General features: G+C 29.1%; 1 long non-coding RNA gene across 1 annotated transcript; it reads left to right on the top strand.

Annotated features, from left to right (window-relative positions):
- The first annotated feature begins 8,147 nt into the window (after positions 1-8,147).
- LOC130948057 (uncharacterized) lies at positions 8,148-11,513 on the top strand. Its single transcript, XR_009072912.1, has 4 exons — positions 8,148-8,711; positions 8,819-9,359; positions 9,462-9,573; positions 11,080-11,513. It is a non-coding gene; the product is annotated as an uncharacterized LOC130948057 (long non-coding RNA).
- Positions 11,514-22,909: the final 11,396 nt, after the last annotated feature.

The following is a 22,909-nucleotide window of genomic DNA, read 5'->3' on the forward strand; positions in this document are numbered from 1 at the left end:
ATATATATATATACATACCACAAGAAAATTTATAATTTGCAACTATTTATCTTCTTTTTCTTCTGTCTCCTTCTTTAACAATACAAGTGACTCAGTTTTTTCTACATCTTTTTTTTTTAAAACTATGGAATGCATGGAGAATCAAGAAAATAGTGAAAATTATTTGCCACAACTTCCTAGGTCATACAAAGAATTTTATAAAAGCATTCCATTAGAACAAGTTGATACTTTTTATGATGATGTGTCTCATGAATTAATCTTTGTAAGTGAAAAATTATTTGAAGATAATCAATATCCAATACTAGACGGTAGCGACTTTCATATTCCTCAGAGTATTACTGAATTTTTTCATTTATATCCCCTGTATGCAAAAATTTTTCTATCTGATTATATGTTTCAAGAACTATTTTCGAAAAGAATTTCATCAAAAGAGCTTAGTGATGTTCCTAATAATCTATCAACCAATGTTGCTCCAAAGTTTATACGATGCATAATTTATTTTATTATATTTTAAATCTCCCGAATTTCTTTTTCAAAATGCAATTTTTGTTTTATTAATAATTGAAATATTCATATTGACAACAGTTGTTAGAAGAAGCGGTGATGAACAAGTTAAAAGATATCAGCTTGGCCTAGTGGAACTTGAATTTCATAATGGCTTAGCTTGCTTTTTAGTTAAAAATTGTTTTTTCTATTAGTGATAATAAATACGGTTTTTTCACGCAAAAATAAAAAAAAGAAGTAAATTAATGGGTAAATTACTTAAATAAAATAAATGACAATTAAAATTATCTATATATAACTTTTATAAAAAAGTTACTCATATACACTTATTTTTTATAATTCTATGTAAATCGCTGTAGGGTACTCGATGTAGTTGTTTCTGAAGGAGGTGAAGCAAGCATAAACTGCTCGAAGCAGCAGTTAATGTGTTATCCACTGTTACACCCGTAGCACATTATACACATGTTTATAAAGGGTATATGGGCAACAAATGTCTTCTCTTTTGTGTTATTTTGGGCTTTTGGTTATATAAAATTTGTTTTGATTTTTTATCGTATTTTTAGTTCGGGTAAGCCAAGAATTAATCTATTGTAATGTACAATGAACTAACAATGAGACCAACCTAAATTAATTTGTGACATGAATTAAAATTAAGTTATTTTATTAAATTTTTTATGATTGACCTACTATTTTAAATAAAAATAAATGAGTATGAACTCGAACCCAAATAGTAAAAATTGTTATTTCACCTTCAATCCTTCATTTTACAGGCAAGTGTATGTATAATTATTAATTAGGGATGGTTTTAATATTTTTAGTCTAAATAAATAAATATATTATCCAATTCAATAGATAGATTTTTTTTTATTTTTATTTTTTTAACCCTCTTAATGTACTTCTAGTTTTTTCACATTATTTATGAGATTGAGGATGAAAAAAAATTTAGTAATCAATAATAAAATAAAAAAAATTAATTTAATCTACAAAATAAATTATTTTATCTCTATATTATTTATTTAATTTGTACTTTTTTATTTTTTATTTAATTTAATTGTTAGGATTAATTTTTTTAAGAAGATAAGAATTTTATTAATAGCATTGTCATATTTTTTAAGACTTTCTATTATAAAAAAAATTAATTAAACAACTTAATTTTAAGAGTTATTCTACATGTATATTAAAACCAGCTACTAGTATAAAATACATGTTAGAATACAAATATGATTTAATTATGCTGTAGGTCCCTATAGTTTTACCGAATTTTTAATTAGATCCTTATATTTTTTTTTCTTTTCAATTGAGTCCCTATACGTTATTTTTTTTTCAATTTAGTCCATACCGTGACAAAACCGTTTAAGATAACAGAATATTCTGTTAAAAAATCGAATATTCTCTTAATTAAATTAGAATAATTAATTAACCATGCCTTTTTTTTCTAAAATACCAAAACTAACCCTTGATATTTTGTCCAAAGTGAGAGAACCTATCCAGCCCTAACTTGTTCTCTGAAGTTCCTGTTCGGTGACGTTTCTCCTTCGTTCATTGGTGTCATCGTCCATCTGCATCGTCGTTCGTGGCAGCGTGACCATCCGTCGGTTGGTGGTCCTCCGTCGCTTTTGGTCTGCTCTGTGCTGTCCATCTGTCTGCTCAACACAGTTTGTCCGTGGGTTCCGTTGCGTTCCCTCACCGTGCCTCACCGTTCTCTCTTCATATCCTTCACTCTCCAACTGTATTTGCCTTTCTTTTTTCCTTTTGTTTTAAAATGGTATTTGTTTTCCCAGCTATAATGGACAGAGGGTTATTCGGAGTGGATATTGTTGACACAGAGAATGAGAGGTCAGATTGCAGCAATAAAGATGATTTGGAAAATCGTTTTATTGATGATAATCCTAATCCAGAAGTTTTCCCGCAATTTCCTATTTCCAATGAAGGCACGTTTAATGTTCATCCCTCTCCTATCTTGCTTGTGTGTGTTCTGATTTTATTTGACTCCACTTGATCTTGTATAATTTTTTTTGGAAAAGATATTAATTATTGCAATTGTAGAGTACTTTTAATGGAATTTGAAGCATGTTTTGATGCACTCTTAAATCGAAAGACTTTAAATATAAACAAAGTCAAAATAATATCTTTTTGTCTTTCATTACCTTTACAATTTTTTCAATGTCTTTTGATATTCACAAATGATAGGTAGATATATTGTTTATGCTTCTGATGATATCAAACTAGAAGGTAAGAAAAGCAAATATGAATGGCTTAAAAAGAAGTATCATTTGGTAGAGTCAGATGATGATGATGATGGCAATAGTATTATTCAAACAGTTTTGAAAATTAACAATGTTCTTCAAGATAGCCAGATACAATAGGTGATATCACTAATTCTAAATTATAGTTTGTATGCATGCTTGTTTTCTCTGCTTTAGTGTTTTTTAAGTTTTTTAATTTATTCATGATTTTGTTTCAATGAAACAGGGAAGCAGCTTTGTCGGACAAAAAGAAAGATGTTGGAGATATTAAAAATTTGAAAAAGAAAAAGAAAGAAAAAGAAATCAAGAGTTTCCCTAATGGGTATTTTATAAAACTAGATCAAAGTGAGCAAGATAAGCCAAAAATTGAGATGACTCTGGATATTTTCGTAGAATTTTGTTAAGTGATGAATTGATATATGAAATGGTTTTATTGATTATGAATTTTGTTTATTGTTGATTGTTGTTGCTGTGACGATGTTGATTATGAAATTGAATTTCCTTTTTCTCTTTTTATATCGTCCTGAATTTGTCGGGATTGTTTGTAAGAGTTCCTTCTTCTCGAAACTAAATTATAAATGAATAGGTGACTATTGATACTTTTTTACATTGTTTAATTCAGGAATGTGTAGAGAAAATTCTGGACTATTGCCTTATATATCTTGTCTTTTATTGATACTTGAGAAAATATGTATTGCTTGTTCTAACCTAAACATAGAAAAAATTCATGCCTTCAATATACTTGTTTTTGGGATTTTGTCAGTCAAATTAGTTCTCTTGTTTGAGGAACCATATAGAAATTAGTTTTTATAAATCATTTTAGTTATTACTCTATCAATGGTTCTTGTTACCATATGTCATATGAAAGTTCTTTCGTTATGTTGATATGATCATATATGGTTGCATATATTTGCTTTTATATGTAATAAATTACTCTTGCAATTATGTGATGATTAATCTTTTTTTTTTGTTTCAATTTAGACATTGGTTCGGTACTAATTACATGTGGTAGTGATTGTTTTCAATAATAGAGGTGTATATGGCGGTGACTGGAGAACCTCCAAAGAGAGCGGGAGGCTGCAACACAATAACTAATTTTGGTAGAAAAGGATATCTTGTTGATCAAAGAGTGGGAGGCTGCAACATGATTTTCAGCTTATCTGTATTACATTGAAACTACGTTCTCTGTGGTTTTTATTTTTAGATTTCAAATTTCATAACACAAATTACATAGTCTTGTGGTGGTCTATGGTGTACCATGATATGATAAAGATACAAATTATATTCTATGAATCCACACAAATGTAAAATGTTACATGATCATAATGAATATACTTGAATCATAGAAACTGAATTTTATATATACTTATTACTATTAATTTTGTTTCATTTTAGCTATTCCTTTTTTTTGTATGTTCTTAAAATAAGGTATTTTAGAAGTTAAAAAAAGAGAAGGTATCTAGTACAATTTGTATATAAATAAGCAAAATGATGATGGTGACAAAATAAAAGAGATTATAGAAATATCTTTTATGTCCTAAAATTATTTGATAGGGATTATAGGAATATCTTTCATTGAATATTTATAATTTTATCGAATTTTCAATTAGGTCCTTATGTTTTTTTTTTCTTTTTAATTAGGTCCCTAAGGGTATACAAGTAATTTTACTATTTACTAACATTTTTTTGACGTTTAACGTTAACAAGGACTAAATTAAAAAAAAAATAATGTATAAGGACCCAATTAAAAGGAAAAAAAGTATAGGGACTTAATTGAAAATTTGGTAAAATTATAAGGATCTATAAAGTAATTAAACCTACAAATATATATTGAAAATAAATTAAATCACACATGTATTTATACATAAATACATTGATGACTGATTTTAGTGTACAAATAACATTTTTGTAATTTTTAATTCATATCACAAATTAATTAAGTTAAGTTGATCTAGTTGTTAATTCATTAATTTATATTAAAAATTTAAATTTCGTCTTGTACATGACAATAAATTTGTCGTGACGATGAATTATTTCTTGCTTTACTAGAATAAAGGATATGATAAAAAAAAATAAAAACAAATTCTATATACCCAAAACAACACAAAAGTATATGAAACTGCTCTACCTAATGATTTTTAATCATTCACGTGTTGCATGAAAACTACGCTAAATTATGTGGTTTTTGTTATTTTCGTAATTTACATAGAATTATGAAAAAGTGTATACAAGTCATTATTTTTTTATAAAAGTTATATATAAATAATTTTAATTGTCATTTATTTTATTTAAATAATTTGTCCTAAATTAATGTGTTAACATGTTTATTTTACTTAATCCTTCTATAGTCCTATGTTGCCATAATTTTAAGGTGTGGTTAATTTTTGTATTTATATCTTAATATCCATCTTTTTACCATCGTAATAAATTTGATTAAATTACAGTGTAAAATGCTTTTGATAAAAACAATAATAAAAGTTTTAAACTAATATTACTATATAAACTTTTTCTAGAAAAAGTAGAGCCTAAATGTTTGTATATATTATATGGTGACGTAACTAGGTATTGTATATGTAATGTTAGAGAGAAAAAAAATTAAAATTTATTTTATTTAATAATTATTATTTATCATAATAATTAATAAATATTAAATAAAATAAATTTTGATTGTTTTTAGTTAATTTTTTTAGTTATCACTTACCAAATATTTTCGATTCTCGTATTACTTAATTTTGGTATATGCAATTAAATAAAGTTATATTAAAAAAAATAAAGTACAATGCTACTTGTAAATTGGAATTGGGATTTGAATTTTAGATATTTTATTGTGTTCTTTTTTTTTTTTTCAGTACATTCATTCATCTCTTAATTTCTTAAAATTAATTGTTCTTGACAGGTTATACGAAAAAAAGGGAGAAATGCAAAAATTAAAATCGATTTTTAAAAAACTCATCGTCGTTGTAAAAATATTTTTTTAAATAGTTCTTTTTTTTTCTATTATAGCTTTTTAATAGACTTTTTATGTTATTATTTTTAGCTAATAGTTTATGCTAACCATAAATGAAACACAATTGTATTTTTTTAAATAAATGTTATTTGTTTCCTACTCTATATGTTATTCTTTTTTTCTATTTTTTTCAAACAAGCAATAATGTTTTCAGGGTAAAACACCTAAATAAAATTGTCTTTAATATTATATGTCTAACCTAAATTGAATTCAGTTACTTATATATATATATATATATATATATATATATATATATATATATATATATATATATTGTAAACCAAAACGATTTAGGATAATTTAATTATGAATTAGGTGGATTTGTGCATTGCTTAGCTTCTTTTGCTTGGTAAATCGTTTTTGCATACAACGATTTATATAAGCAATTTATTACATAATACCCCTCTTGTTTATTTGGTGTTTGTCTATTAATAATATAATAATAATATTAGTAATGTTTATATGTCTTTTACCCGTGCTTTTATTATTAGTATTATTATTCATTATTTTATCGAGATATTTTTGCACTGTTATGTTAATATTTACACTTAATCGCTTAGTACCATTATTGGAATAAAAAATTTTATTTGAAACTTTCTTAACTTTTTGAAACTGAGGTATCAGTGAAACCATGTCTTCTCATAAAAGTTTAAAGGAATTAAATAAGACTTACGAAATTTTCACAAGTTTATATATTCTCGTTTTAATGCGAAATAGCTATTAATATAACACATATAATGGACTTAGCTATATAACAAAGAATAGTATCATTATTAAAAAAAAAAAAATATGAATACAACTTTGTTTTTTTTTTCTAAAAGATATTATTTATTTATTATAATTTATTATTTTCTTTATCTTATCTTCTTTTTTCTGTTACACTTACAAGTCTATAAAATTTGAACTTAAAGAACTTATACAAATAGTCACAAAAAAAGAACTTATACAAATGCTACTTATGATGCATGGACACTAACACAAATACGGGACACGACATGACACGGAACACGCCGACAGACAAATTTTAAAATCTTACATGACATGAAAATACGCATACATATAAAATATAAAGTATTTTTTAGATAAATCATAATAATATTTTGATATTTATTGATATTAAAATATAAATTAATTTTGTAAATTATTTTTAATATCTTATTTTAATTATATCGAATATTTAAAATATTTTTTGTTTTAATAAATAATAATAATATATACTATATCTAAATTTATTTTAAGAATATATGTTAAGAATAAGATTGAACACACTGAGACGTGATGGTATTTAGGTGTGTCCAAACGTGTCCGAATAAAATTTTTTTATTTTTTATTAAGGCACGGTTGGACACAACAGACACACGTATTGGACGAGTATCGGTGACAATGAATATCGTATCCAAAATGTGTCTGACACATGAATACGACAATTCAGCGAACTGTCTGTACTTCATAAAATGCTACCATAAAAGTTTAAAGTTTTATTAGCAGTAAATATTTTAATAAATAAAAATATTAAAGTTTTTTCATCCACTAAGCAAAAATCGATTATATATCATGTATAATTTAATTCAACAATCATAATTTAATAATGTATAATTTGGAAAAAGAAAGTAGTTCAAGTAATTGACAGTAACTTTTTTATTTACGAATATTTAAGTCCCTGAATATTTGAAAATATATTTAAGTTTCTGACTTTTTTAAAATTTGGACACATCAATTTTTAGGTTTAATTTGTCTCATTTTAAAAATTCTCCCACGTGAACCTCCGTATCGGTCAGGTCGACATAATGAGAGTCACGTTTGATTGTTCTGTTGAGTCTGACAAACTCAAATGAATAATAAGAATCAATGTGTCTAGATTTTAAGAAAGTCAGAAATTTAAATTTAAGATCCAGGATTTAAAAAAATATATATATATATTATGAGTTAGTTTTAATTTATTTATTTATTAAAAATTTTATTTTTAAAAATTATTTTATTAAAAGTAATTAAATTAAATTTTGATAATTAAATTAAAAATTTTACTTAATCTCATAATCATTAAGTAATTTTCTATATTTAAATTATACAACTTAACAGTTATAAAAGGATAAAAATTTTATATGATTTAATTTAAATAATTGAGATTTTAGAATTTAATACTTTAATTTTATAAACAAAAAAATAAATTATATTATCTCTAATTTTAAATTAAAATACTTATTAAAAATTAATTAACAAATTTATAATTAAATAATATTTTAAAATAATTTTGAGGGACTAAATTAGATTTTTAATTAATACTCTATACCTCTAATTTTATTAAAATTATCTAAATCACTTTATTCTAACCTTAATTTATCACCGCCACACCTCAGCCCTTATGCCTCAGCCTTCAGCAAAACCAAAAGAAAAGAAAAGGAAAAAGGAAAAAAATGGAGAGGGGAAAAAAGGAGAAAAAGGGGGAAACGGAAATAGAGAAGAGGGAGAACGAAGGGGAGAAGAGAGCCGAGGATGGAGAGGGAGGAGAAGAGGTCGCCGCTGTCCAGCTCGCACCACCATCGTCACACACTACTACTGCCTCGTCGCCACCGCCGCACCTTGTTGTCGTAATCAAAGCCACCACCGCCGTCTGTTGAAAGCATTCGCGTCGCCGCCAGAACCCTTGCCGTCGTCGTTGCCATTGGACGAAGGAGAGAGGAAAAGATGCGATGTACATAGCAGCCCACTGTCGTGCTTCATCTCCGTCGCTGCCATGGATGCCGGTGAGTTGCACGGTGTCATCGGGGTTTGATGAGGAAGATTCGTAGATTGGGTTTTCCAAAATCAAGGTTTGGAATTTGGTGAAGATTGGTTCATTGGTTGGATTCTTGGAGTTGCTGTTCTGCCACCGCCGTTGCTGTAACCGTGCCTCGATTGCCGGAAAATGGCGTCGTTGTCGGCGGAGAACCACCGTTGAAGCCGCTATTGCTCTGGTGAGCCTTACCCTTATTTCTGATCTCGTTTTGTACGCTTAAGTTGTTTCGTTGCTGTTGTGAGAGAGTGTTTATGTTGAATGAAGTTGTTATTGTGAGTTATTCAGCTGCCGCCCCCACTAGAGGTAGCTATTGGAGCTGCCGCCGGAACCCTTGTCTTCTTGGTTGGTCGTTTAGATGGTATGCAGCAGTTGTGTAAGGTCTTTGGTTGTTCAAGCTGGAACCTTTGCCAAATGAGTGAGAATAAACAACACTAGGAGGAGTTTGCAAGCTGTCCCTAGTATTTCTTATTCGCCTACTCGTCAATTCAAGACATTCCCAGTGATGATGGTGGGTACGGGTTCCGTGTCAAGAAGTGCTGGTTCCCCTGTAGATATGATGCGAGAGAAAGATGATGATGGCCGGTTTGCAAGTGGAGGGTGGAATAGTGAGGATGGAAGGCTTAGCTGTGGGTATTAAGATGGAGGACTTTTATGATATTAAAACATTGAAAATTGGTGGTAATTCAATATGCTTACTTGGAACATTTGATGGTCATGGTGGTTCTCGTGCTGCAGAGTATTTGAAAAAAAAGCATCTCTTTGATAATCTCATGAAGCATCCATTTTTTTACTGATGCCAAATTGGCTATAAGTGAAACGTACCAAGGTACTAATTCTCAATTTCTGTATTCTGAAGAAGACATTTACTGGGATGATAGCTCTACTGCTGTTTTGATTGATAACCATCTCTATGTTGCTAATGTTGAAGATTATAGGACTATAATATCAAAGGCTGGTAAGGCAATTGCTCTCTGTGAGGATCATAAGCCAAACAGAAGTGATGAACAAAAGAGGAATTGATGCGTTTAAACTAAATTGAGGTAGGGGCGTTTTCATTAAACTCATTTTTATTCTTAAGAGTTGTTATAAATTGATATTTAAGCAAATAATTATTTTTAGTGATTATGGAGTCTTATGAATTGAACTGAATTGTCTTGAATGAATGTGATTGCTTACTTGACTGTGGTTATTTCTGAATATTGAGTTGGTATTGAGATAGCTAGTGAAAGATTAATTTGAAATTCCGATTTGAATGTTTATCAAGTATAATTTGAGAAATTGGAAAAAATAATTTGATGTTAGAATTAGTTTGGGTTTGGAAAATGACTTGAGATTTGTGAATGACTTGGATTTGAACCGTTGGAAAGGGTTTGAGTAAATGTTAGGTTGGCTTTGTTGGAAATTAATTGAGATCTGAAAAGGATTATAATATTGAAAATGAGTTTGATTTGTTGAAAAATGAGTTTAAATTGAAAATGGACTAAGATATTGAAATTGGTCTGATTTTGAAATTGAATTGAAAGGAGTTTGAGAAATGGTTTTGTTGGGACCCGAAAAGGGTGGCAGAATCCGATTTTTAGAGGAAATGCTGTCGAAATTTTATAAAATTAGAAGTTTCATTTAAAGTAGTTATTTTAAAAAGATTTAATTTTAAGCATTATATGGTTTAAGATTACTTTATTTATCAAAGAAAGAATTATGTTTTGTATTGGGATTGTTAATGAACGGAATGAAAAGAAGGATGATGATGATTTTCTTTGAAATATGGTTTTTGAATGAATTTGAAAATGAGATATGGCTTATGAATTTGGATTATCTGAGATACGAGGTTCCCTGGATAAAGTGCTGTGGCTTGCCCCCACGTGTACCAGGTTGAAAATTCGATACTCTGTTGACCCTACGACGTAAGTGTGACCGGGCACTATATAAATTCCCGGGTATGTTACCCCCATTGAGCAATATTGATTATTTGAGAAAAAGCTATGCATAGACTCTTGGGGATGCACGTCGGGGGACAGTCTAAGGACAATTCAGACTTGTCGGGTTGGCTGGATAACCGACAGATGAGCCTCATCAGCCATAGGACAGGCATGCATCATATGCATTTGTATGCTTTGCTTGAGTTTGAACTTGTTTTGGTTTGTCTAATTGCTAAACTGTTTGTAACTGCTACTTGAACTATTTGCTGTAACTGTTGCCTACTTGTGCTTTCCTTGTCTGCCTTGCCTGTGTTTGTCCTGGTGTGCTACATTTGAGATTGAACTTTGATGCTGAATTAATGATTGTGTTGTTTGATTGCGTGGTTAGTCTCTGATTGAGATTTTCTTATAAGAAAGGAAAGGTCTCAGATTTCTAAAAGATTAAACATTGTTTCTTTGAAAAAGGTTTTGAACGATTATCTATTGGTTTTTAAAAGATTCATAAGGCAATGATAATCACTAAGCTTGAAAACGGTTTTCCTATTAAACATCTTCTTATGACAACTTTGAAACTCCGTGGTGAGACCGTGTGGTTAGGTTTTCACCCCTACAGCTTTATCTTTTCAGGAACTGGATGAAGAAGTTTTAAGAAGAGTTATACTGCGTTTGGTTTATTAAGTTATTGTATTAATTAGATTATTTTCTTCCCTCGTCTTTGTTATTACAAGTTTATAAGAGGGATAGGAATTATATGTTTTATATGTATATTATATTATGAGTTATTATGTAAGGAGTCTTGTATATGAACCTATGCCTGTTTGTATTTTTCTTAAGATAAAGTGTTTATTTCTGGTTTTAAAAAAAAATCAGCGATACAGTTTCGAGGCACAGGCTCCTATTTTACTATTTAGTATGTAAAGTAGTTGTAATACTTCTTGCTATCAGAGTGACGCAGCCGGAAGCGTGATTTCAGATAGTGAGGGTGTTACATTAAATATATTTTCAAATCATCTAAGACTTAAATATCTGCGGAGTAAAATATCAAAAATCTCTTTATCCTTTTCTCTACAAAAATAAAACAAAAATTATACTTGCTCTAGTAAAATTTTTTAACTGTATTACTTCTTAATTTAAAGTTTTTATATGGTTATCCAAAATAATTTAAAGAGTTTTTTTTTTCAATTTTTGCAAACTTTCCTGTAATAAGCAAAATAAATACTTTTGAATAGAATAAATATTCAATTTTTTTTCAATTTCACTTTCAAATTTTATCTTTATTTTCATTTTTTAATTAAAAAAACATACACAAATATCCATTTTAAAATCAAATTTTCAGTTAGACGAAAATAAAAGAAGATTTGTCAGTTTACTTTACAGAGCAGTAACTTGTATATCTTATTTCTGAATGAAGTAAAAAATAATTTAATAATAAATCAGTTTTAGGATAAAATTAAGGATAAAACACCTCCATAAACCATAGCGTGAATCCCCAAATCAAAATTCGTTACATGCATATTTCAAAACATATTTTTATATAAATCGCATTGATGCAACTCGATTTAGGCATACAAGTAGTAAATTGAATTGATGAAATTCGAATTATTAGCAATAAAAGTAAATCGAATCGGCATGATTCGATTTAGCATGAATGTAAAGTAAATCGACCCTACTAAATTCGATTTAGCATCCATACACCTGGGTACATGTAATTTAATTTGAAGAGGTTAAATTTGGTTTACTGTATCTTATACCAACAATTATATCTATATGGAATCAATGCTAAATCCAATTCAATTAGTTCGATAATGCGAGTCTATGAAAAAAATTGCATTTTACAGAGTTTAAAATTTTTTATGATGTATAGGTTAGTAACAAATACATTACAAATTTTTATAGTACTCGTCATAACGATATTTAATTTCAAAATTATTATTTTTGGTGACTATTTCAAAATTGTTATTAAAAATTTTAGTTGTACTATGTTACATAAATTAACTTACAAGTTGTTATTAAACATTTTTTCTAGTGAACTGATTTATATAAATTGACTTACAAATTTTTATATTACTCATAAAATCTTCTAAAAATTTTCCATATTTTATAAATTATTTACAATAAGAGAATATAGATAATATATATTATAATAATAGTAATAATTATAATAATAAGATTTAAATCTACTTTATTATATTAGGTTAGATAAAAATTAAACTATTTAAATAAATAATTTGTTATTTAGAAGTCAAGCATTAGAATAATTTTTTGGAAAGTGTTTAATATCATAAATTCGTAATTATGTAATTATGTGAAGGATTTATGTTTTAAACTATATTTTTAAATTAATTAGCTTTCAATATTGTTAGATTGTCTATTTTTAAATCGTTCATTCATTTTATATGGTTATAATTTTTAAAATTTTTTTATTCTAATTATTCATTTTATAATGAGTACAACTAAAAGTTTAATAACAATTTTAAATTAAATATTTTTATAAAGTTTTAGATTTTTTATTATAAGCCCCTTTTTTGTAAATAATTTTATAAAATTTAAAAGTTGCTTAAAAGATGTTATGATGAGTACTATACAAATTTGTAATGTATTCGGTACTAATCTATACATACTAAAAATTTTTAAACTTTAGTAAATTAGATTTCATGGATTCGATTGATGGAATTCGTGTATTTTGCACGTAAATCGAATTTAATGGCTGCGAATTATATGTATCTAGATATATGCATGCTATATTGAATTTGATAGGGTCGATTTATCTTGAAGCAAACTTATATCCATACAAAATCGAATCTTGTCAATTCAATTTACTCTCATCATTAGTAATTCGAATTTCATCCATTTGATTTACTACTTGTATGCCTAAATCGAGTTCCATCGATTTGATTTATATAAAAATATGCTCTGAAACATGCTGCGCGTAAACGAATTTTGATTTGGTGGATTCACGTAAAATCCATCTCCCTTTGGTTTATGGAGATATTTTACCCTAAAATAAAATAATATATCAAAGACTAATTAATAGATAATATTTATACTGTAAAAATAATTTTTTATTTTTAATATATTAAACAAACAAGTGTTTAGTTGTTTAATTTTTATATTTTTAATTAGTGATTTTAGAATATGAATTAGTTAGATACATTCTTTTAACTAACCTGTGTTAGTCGAATGATAAGTCCTTAAATGAAGCTCATATTCATGATGAATTACTCTTTGATCGGTCAAACAAAAATACTAAAACACTTAAAAATATATTTTTTTATTATAATTATATAAAATTTGATTTTGTATTAAATTAATTATTATTTTTAAATTTTAATAACTCATCAATTGGTTTATATTTATTATGATCTTCAAGAATTTATAAAATAAAAAATAAAAATAATAATCATTAAAACAAAAAATATGTTGTAATTAATAAAAAAATTATTTTTTTAATTTATAAATATAATTTTATTTTATTTGTGTAATACATTTAATAGAAAAATATCATGTATAGAAAATAATTTTTTTAGTTTGATTGAGTTTTATCTAATTGTTTCTAGTTAATTAACTGAGTTTTATCTGATTTGATCGTGTCAGTTTTAACCGATTTTGACTAAATTAAATTTGACTAAATTTGACCGAATTAATTGTTTAACCGATTTAAATGATAACCGGCTAACCGGATTTTCAATTCGACAAACTGGATCGGCCTAGGTTGAATAACTATGGCCTAATGACAAGGGAATGACCCATTAGACAAGTAGTTTTAGGCCAGTATTAAAGATTTGGGCCACTAATTAAAAGAGATTTGGATATCCATTAAGTTGTGAATGTGGATGTGGCCTAATAAGGAGGTGTTTAATCCCTTATATAGGTTAGATTCTCTCAATGGAGAGAAAAATTCTTTCAACTGGAGAGTAGTTTAAAGCTTCAAGTTCTGTTTTTCAAGGAAAACTTGTTCCTTTATCATCTATATACCCTTTATCATTAATCTTGAAAGATCATACACACATCCTGCCCAACATCTCTATATTCTTAACTTGCTTTGATATGTTCTCAGTACTACATTCACAATATAACAATGTCAGTTTCAAGCCTGAATTTCTTCATCTTATTTTTTCTATTCCTTTTCTTTATCATAGCTTCCACAACTATCCCAAGTCAACGTCTTTATCTTGACCTATAAATATTCTTTTCAAACACATCAGAACAATATCTTCAAACCCATCGCAATTTTTTTACTCATTAAGTTTAGTATATACCACCTGTAATTGAAACGCTTCTATACACCATTACTATGTCTATCTAGTACAACATGTCTAACAACAACGACATTGATCCAATAGAGGGAAAGACCATCAGCATTGATCTAAACTAGAGTCCTGGATATAAAACAGATTACTTAAACATTGTTGGAAAAATCATTGCCAAAAAAGAGGTAAAATTCAAAGTGTGCAAAAACACCATCTTAGGAATGTGGAGTAATTCGAAAGGAATAGCTATCACTAAAGTGAAAAGAAACGAGGTGCTCATTAGCTTCAAAGATGGAAAAAAAGGTAAACAAATGCTGGAAAGTGGACTTTAGAATGTTAAAGCAACCTGATCAACCTAAAAGTTTGGCTACAAGATGAATCCATTTGGGATGTCAACCATGATCACATGGAATTCTGGATACAACTCCATGGAGTGCCTTTAGAATATTTGAATGTGGAAGCAGCCATAGTAGTGGGAGGCATGATTGAAATTTTATCAAAAGCAAAAGACTCGCTTGAGAAAGGTGCACTTATGAAAATTTTCTTTGATTTTAAGCAGTTATAGACGTAACAAAACCTCATCAGACAGGGTTTTGGCTTAAGAGAAGGAATGCTCCAAAAACCTGGGTTATTTTCAGGTATAAGAGACTCTAAAAACTGCTTTTGTTTCAAGTGTGGTATTATAGGGCATGACATGAAGAGCTACAACAAACCTATGGAGATGGCTATTTGGGATAAATCTAAGCCAAGATACACTGCTGATCTTGCAACACACAGTATTAGATCTCTAGCTCTAAAAGAACCCAAGAGAAAGGAGAAAAGTTGGGAACAAACCCAGAATGAGTTGAACATGACGCATGCAAACACAACAAAATCAAAGGAGAGTGAGAAAGGAGAGAGAACGGAAGAGAGTGAAAATATCCAGCGGATTAAAGTTGTGTTTGATGAGGAGGTGGTTTCTAGAAGGCAACTGCTACAAGATATATAGGGGGTAAGGACGGCAAAAAGAAAGATGGAGAGGATGATTTAGTCCCATCAGTAAAAGGGAATGCAGAAAATTCGAATATTAGCATTGTCAATGTAATGGACAGCATTATCAGGGATCTATGAGAAAGAAAAGAAAAGAGGAAAAGAGGAAAAAAGGAATAGAAGAGCTACAAGGGAACAAGAAGGAGAATAATAACCCTAAACATATTGGGCCTACCATCTCAAGGGCCCAACTCAAAAAAAGAACAGGGACAGATAGGAGAGTCTTCACAAAGAGAAAGCAAAATAGAGATAATGGATCCTCTTTCAACAATGGGCTAGAACCAAAGACAAGGAATGAACTAAGAAACAGAGGAGAATTCATGGATCAACAATTTCTCTAAACAAATTCAGCAAGGAGATATCAATAAAGAAGTTTTCAAATACTGCACACTAAGTCTGTGGCATAAAAAGAACACCATGCTATTGAAGACTATGTCTGTTCATGAAGAAAGAAATAATAGGGAGTTAGCACTAAAAGGTTTATGGAGCTTGAGGGACACAGAGGGAAGTTACAAAGGAACAAGCAAAAAAAAAAAAGAAATAGTAGAGTATGATGATGGAAAAGGAGGTTCTTACTATGTTAAATTGGCATCAGAAGAGGACGAAAGTCCAAAGAACAGAGGCAGTAATGAGAAAATCCTAAAGATATGGGAGGATAAATTGAGCAAGCAAGTCAAAGAGGGGTTGAATTTGAAGAGAAAGAGAGCTCAGAAAGAATAGCGGATGCTGACTGAAAACACATGGGATGATATGGAAGAAGTAATGATGAAGAAAGAGAAGAGGACAAAAGAATATAAGATGGAATAGGGAGATGCAACAGAGAGGGACACTACACTCATAACTGAGGAGACATGCATAAACATGCCCCCAACCTAGCCATGAGTATTTTAAGCTGGAACTGTCGTGGTGTGGTGGCTGCTGTGACAGCCGCAGAGCTAAAAAACTTGTGCAAACAGGTGAAGCTGACTAGTCTCTTCCTTATGGAGACCAGAGCCAAAGTGGATAAAATTAAAGCTATAGCTAGAAAGTTATATTATGAAAAAAATTTTTGTGTAGAACTCCGGAGATTGTCCGGCAATGAAATTTAATGTGAAAAATAGAATGAATATTGTTGTTTACTCTAGGTGTCATAATTTCATAATTATAAATATTGCTGACTCGAATGGCAATACATGGAATTGCTGCTTTACTTACGGAAATCCTTTTTTCAAAAAGAGAAGAAAGTTGTCGAAAGTATTGACCAAAAATTTAGAATTCACAAATGAGCCAGGATGTTTGATTGATGACTTCAAAGAAATCCTATGCCAAGAAGAAAAGGAAGGGAAGCAGTTGAAACCAAGGATTTAGATAGAGGAATTTAGAGAAATCGTTTGCACAAACGCTCTAATGGATATGGACTTGAAAGGTAGCAAATTCACTTGGTTCAGTAATCCTAGGGAATGATTTGTCACCAAAGGAAAATTGGACTGAGCTCTCATTAATTGGAAATGGAGGTCTATGTTTAAAAATGCTAATCTTATATCTCTCTTAGCCATATCATCAGATCACTGCCCATTAGTTCTCAACGCCAAACCGATTGAGAAAAATCAAAAGCTTTTTGGATATGAGAACTATTGGAACGATAGGAGAGAATGCAGCGAAGTCATAAGAAGAGGATGGAATAAGTACAACAGCAAAGAGGAGTCGACATATTTAATGAACCAAATCAGTAACTGTAAAGAAGAGTTAACAGCCTGGAGTAGAGAGACTTTTTGGAGGGCAGGCAGAGAAATATTGAAGTGGCAAAACAAGGTCCAGAAATCGCAGAATTCTTATCAAACACAAGAACAACAACAACTTATAGCTGAAGCAAAAAGAAACATCATAGAATTATGGAAGAGAGAAGAGAAATACTGGGGACAAAGAGCAAGGATAAAATGGTTGAATTGTGGAGACAAGAATACCACTTTTTTCCATGATTCAACTATTCAAAGAAGGGGCAAAAATAGGACTGAAAGGCTGCAGAGTTCACAAGGGCAGTGGATCCAATGAAAAGAGAAAACGTTGAAGCTCATAGAGGATTATTTTTCGGAGCTATTCAAAACTAATAGAGATAGAGAGATGAAGGAATGTATAAGCAAAGTTCCAAGAAGAGTTACTAATGAGATGAACAAGAAATTAAAGGAGGATATCAGTGACGATGAGATTAAAAAGGCAACATTTAGTATGGACAAGAACAGGGCTCCAGGTCCAGATGGACTCAATGGACGCTTTTTCCAGAAGCATTAGGATACTATTCAGAAAGAAGAGTGCGTTGTGATTAGAAATTTTTTCAAAGAAGGGAAGATCCCAAAACAAATCAATGATACTCAGGTGACTCTTGTCTCTAAAATAAAGTCAGTTGAATCTATAAATCATTTGCCTCCTATAAGTTGCTGTAACTATATTTACAAGATCGTCCATAAATTATAGTGGGATGACTTAAAGGATTCTCGACAAGATTATTTCACCCGTACAAAGTTCATTTATGGGAGGAAGAATGATTTAAGACAACATCATAGTAGTTCAAGAGGCTTTCCACATCTTAAAGAGTGAAGGAAGAAAAAGTTCAAAGGACCTAGCCATCAAATTGGACATAAATAAGGCATATGACTGGATGGAGTGAGATTTCCTAAAAAAAGTTCTTTTATCATTCGGATTTGAAGAGGATTGAACAAAGCTAATCATGGAATGGATGAGAAGAGTGAGATACAAGTTCAAAATCAATGGAGTCCTATCCAAGGAGGTGGTACCACAGAGAGGCTTAAGACAGGGATACCTTCTTTTCCCTTATCCTTTTACTATAAGTTTTATTGAAGGACTTCAAAAACCTGAAAAAACTTATTTTTCACACGGAATTTCTAAAAAATGTTACCATGAAAATGATTCTCCACATCTATATCATACTTTTAACCCACAATTAAATTCTATAGTAGATATGCTTGAAGAAATATTAACATCCATAAAATTTCAAAGAAATAAGGAAAAAGAAAATCCCAAGGAAGAAAAATTTTAAAACATAATCAACATAACAGATTTAAAAGTAAAACCACCACTAAAATTATGAATATTAAAGAAAAATTAGAAGAAGTTACAATGCTTTTTAAACAATTAAAAATGGCTCAAGAAAATAATATTATGGAACAGGAATTTCAAATAGAAGAAGAATTAGTAAATTCTGAAAATATAGAAAATGAAGAACATATCTTAGATTATTCAAGTGACGAAGAACCAGCAATTCCAATACAAGTTAAAAATGAAGCTGGAACATCTAAGGATAATCAATCTCAATTTAAATGGGAAACAGGTTTTGATAATTATGCTTTTAAAAAAAAGTTTATAAATAAAGATTCAAAATATACAAAAATACCATCAAAATACGTCCCTAAAATCCAGGAAATAGAAGAAGAAAGAATGCTTGACTTAGACTGTAAAAAGAATGAAAAAGAAATTTTTGAAAATTGGTTGAATTCCTTTTTATTAGAAGCTTTTACTAATCCAAAGCTTAGTGAATTGTCTGGAAGAGATATTTGGAATTACATAGGGTTTCATACTAAAGGAACTATAAGAGATTATATGACATCAATAGAAAACTAAATAATAGAAGATTTAGCAACAAAAGCAACAACTTATGATAAGATATTATATATAATGATGATTCTATATAAAGAATTTTTTGGAAAAAATATTATAGATCATAAACAAGAAGTCTATAATAAAGAATATCAAGAAGCAAAAAACCATTTAGCTAATATTCAGATATATGATCTATGTAATGTGGAATCTTATATATGCGAATATAGAATACATTATTACAAATTAAAAGAAGAAGATAAAAATCAATATCTTAGTATGTATATAACAAAACTTCCATATCCTGCTAATGAATTTATAATGGGAAGATTTATAAGAGAAATAAATAGAGGGACAATTGAAAATAATTTTGGTGGAGCAACCTCTGCAATAAGAGAGGAAATAAAAGAACGTTGTATGCAAGAAGCAACTCAAAAAAGATTTGCGAATATAATTAGAATTTGTTGTCAAGATAATGAAGAGATACCCCAAAAATATGGTCTTAATAAAAATTTTCAAAGAAAAAGAAAATATCAATTTAGAAAAAGAAAATACTATCCAAACTGGAGAAAAAAGAGGTATTTTAGAAAAAGAAATAACGATAAAAACAAAAGACAAAAAATGACTATTGCCCGAATAAAAAAGAAAATTGTAAGTGTTGGTATTGCCAAGAAAAGGACACTATGCAAATGAATGCCCAAAAAAGAAGGATAAAAAAGATCTTATTAAACAAATAAAAATTGCTAAGTCTTGTTTCATGGAACCATTAGAGGAATCTAATGATAACTTAGACTATATTTTTGAATATGTCTCGGAAACAGACTCAGAGACTGAGTAATAATGCAACATTTATTACTATAAAAATAACAGAAAAGTTTATAAATGCTTTCATAGATTCTGGAGCAACACAATGCTTTGCTAGTTCAAATATAAAACTTGATTGGAAAAAATTAAAGAAACCATTAAGAGTTAGAATAGCTGACAAATCAATACATAAAATTGACCAAAAAGCAGAGATGGTTGAAATTTTTATTCAAAATTATAGGTTCATTGTTCCATCAATATATATGTTAGATTCTGGAATGGATTTTATCATAGGAAATAACTTTTTAAAGCTATATCATACATTCATTCAAGAATTAACATATATAGTTTTAAAAGCTCCACACGATTCTTCAATAAATCAAAAATCAAAACGTATAAAAATACCAACTACTACTATAGACAAGATTCTAAAATTTAAAATATTTTCTATTTTAGAGACATGTTATTTAAATTTATACTTTCAGATAAATATTCCGAAAAATAATCTTGAAATAAAGATAGAAGAACTTTTGGATGAAATTTGTGCTGAAAATCCTTTAGATATTAAAAATACAAATAACGAATTAATAAGCATCAAGTTAAAAGATCCTACAAAAGAGATAAATGTTCCAAATAGAATTTCTTATTCCGCAAGAGATAGAGAAGAGTTCTCATTAGAATGTAGAGATCTTTTGGAAAAAGGAATTATAAGATTAAGTAAAAGTCCTCATGCGGCTCCAGCCTTTTATGTCGAAAACAATAATGAAATTAAAAGGGAAAAACGAAGAATGGTTATTAACTATAAGAAGATGAACGAAGCAACTATTGGTGATGCTCATAAATTTCCAAGAAAAGATTCTATTTTAGAAAAAATCAAAGGAGCAACTTGGTTTTCATCTCTTGATGCAAAATCAGGATATTGACAATTTCGTTTAGACGAAGAAACAAAGAAATTAACTGCTTTTATTTGCCCAACAAAAAATCAACAAGTGTGTTGCTCTATGAATGGAATGTATTACCATTCGGATTAAAACAAGCCCCAGGTATTTATCAAAGATTTATGGAAGAAAATCTAAAAGAATTAAATGAATTTGTTTTAGTGTACATTGATGATATACTAATTTTTACAAAACAGGATAAAGAAGATCATCTTCAAAAATTATTAATAGTTTTAGAAAGATGTAAAGAAAAAGGATTAGTTCTTAGCAAAAAGAAAGCAAGAATAGCAAAACAAGAAATAGAGTTTCTTGGATTAATTCTATCTACTCAAGGTAAGCTAAAACTTCAACCAAATATTCTAGAAAAGGTAAATTTATTTCCTAATAAAATAGAAGATAGAAAACAATTACAAAGATTTTTAGGGTATATAAATTATATTTCCGATCAAGGATTTTTAAGAATATAACAGAATACACTAAAAGCTTATTTCCAAAAATAAGTACTAAAAAAGAATGGAAATGAGATGAAAAAGATAGTATGCAAATTCAAAGAATTAAAGAACTTTGTGAAAAACTTCCAGAACTTTATATTCCAGAAGAAAATGACTACTTAATAGTAGAAACAGATGCTTCAGACATAACCTGGTCAGGATGTCTAAAAGCTAAGAAAGCTATAAAAAGTTTGGAACGAGAAAAAAGAATCATTAGATTCTAAATATTCCCCAAAGGAATTACTTTGCAGGTATATTTCAGGGACTTTTACTCCAACAGAACAGAGATATACCACTCATGAAAGGAAACTCTAGCAGCAATTAAATCTCTTAAGAAATGGAAAATTGATTTACTACCCAGGAATTTTACATTAAGGACAGATTCAAGTTACCTAACAGGTTTCATACGATATAATTTAAAAGTTGATTATAATCATGGACGATTGGTAAGATGGCAATTATTTTTGTTACAATATCCAATAAAAATTGAATATATTAAGGGTGACAAAAATGTTATTGCAGATACATTAACAAGAGAATGGAGTTCGTCTACAACGCCTTAGATCAAGAAATTCAGAAATACGAACAAGAACTCGAAAAATGCAAGCATTGTCAACAAATAAGGACACAGATCCAATCCCTCAAGAAGGCCATCGAAGCAATGAAATCAACACAACCAAAACCATCAGAGTTCAGCCAGCTAAGCGTGGTGGACAAATCAGGTGAAGAAAAAATTCCAGAAAATAAAACAATTGCTGAAATTATCAAAAAATCCACCCAAGATAAAAAATATTATGTAATTTATAATGGCCCCATGAAAGGAGTATATGATGCCTAGGAAAAAGCAGCACCATTTACACATCAATCAAGGATAATTCATAAAGGAGGGTTTTTAACACTGGAAGAAACAAATGAATCTTTCAGGGAATATGAAGCTCTTCATCCAGAGCAAACCCTAAAAAGAGCAGATAAAGCTCCAATTCAAACCCAGAGAACAGGAATAATAAGAAACATTCCTACAAGAGCTGAAATCAAGGAAAAGAAAAGGGTCTGTAGATCAAATCTCAGAGAAACCCTTAACATAGTCCTGAATTGGACTGAAGAAAAAAGGGCAATCTTGGGATATTATCCTATTGCCAAAGAACAGCTAACAAAGCTGGTTATATTTCCATATGCTTCCCCATCTGACACCTATCAGTTTTTCCAGTATGGATTAATTGATACAATTTTAATTTTTAATGATTTGAAAATTATTAGTGAGTTTCCTGCAGGATTCATTGATGCAGTAAAGAGATTTAAAAATATGATTGACAACGTAAATCCAAGGGATATATCCCTAAAATTTACGAATAGT

The sequence above is a fragment of the Arachis stenosperma genome, chromosome 9 (genome assembly GCF_014773155.1).
Source record: "Arachis stenosperma cultivar V10309 chromosome 9, arast.V10309.gnm1.PFL2, whole genome shotgun sequence".
Lineage (NCBI taxonomy): Eukaryota > Viridiplantae > Streptophyta > Magnoliopsida > Fabales > Fabaceae > Arachis > Arachis stenosperma.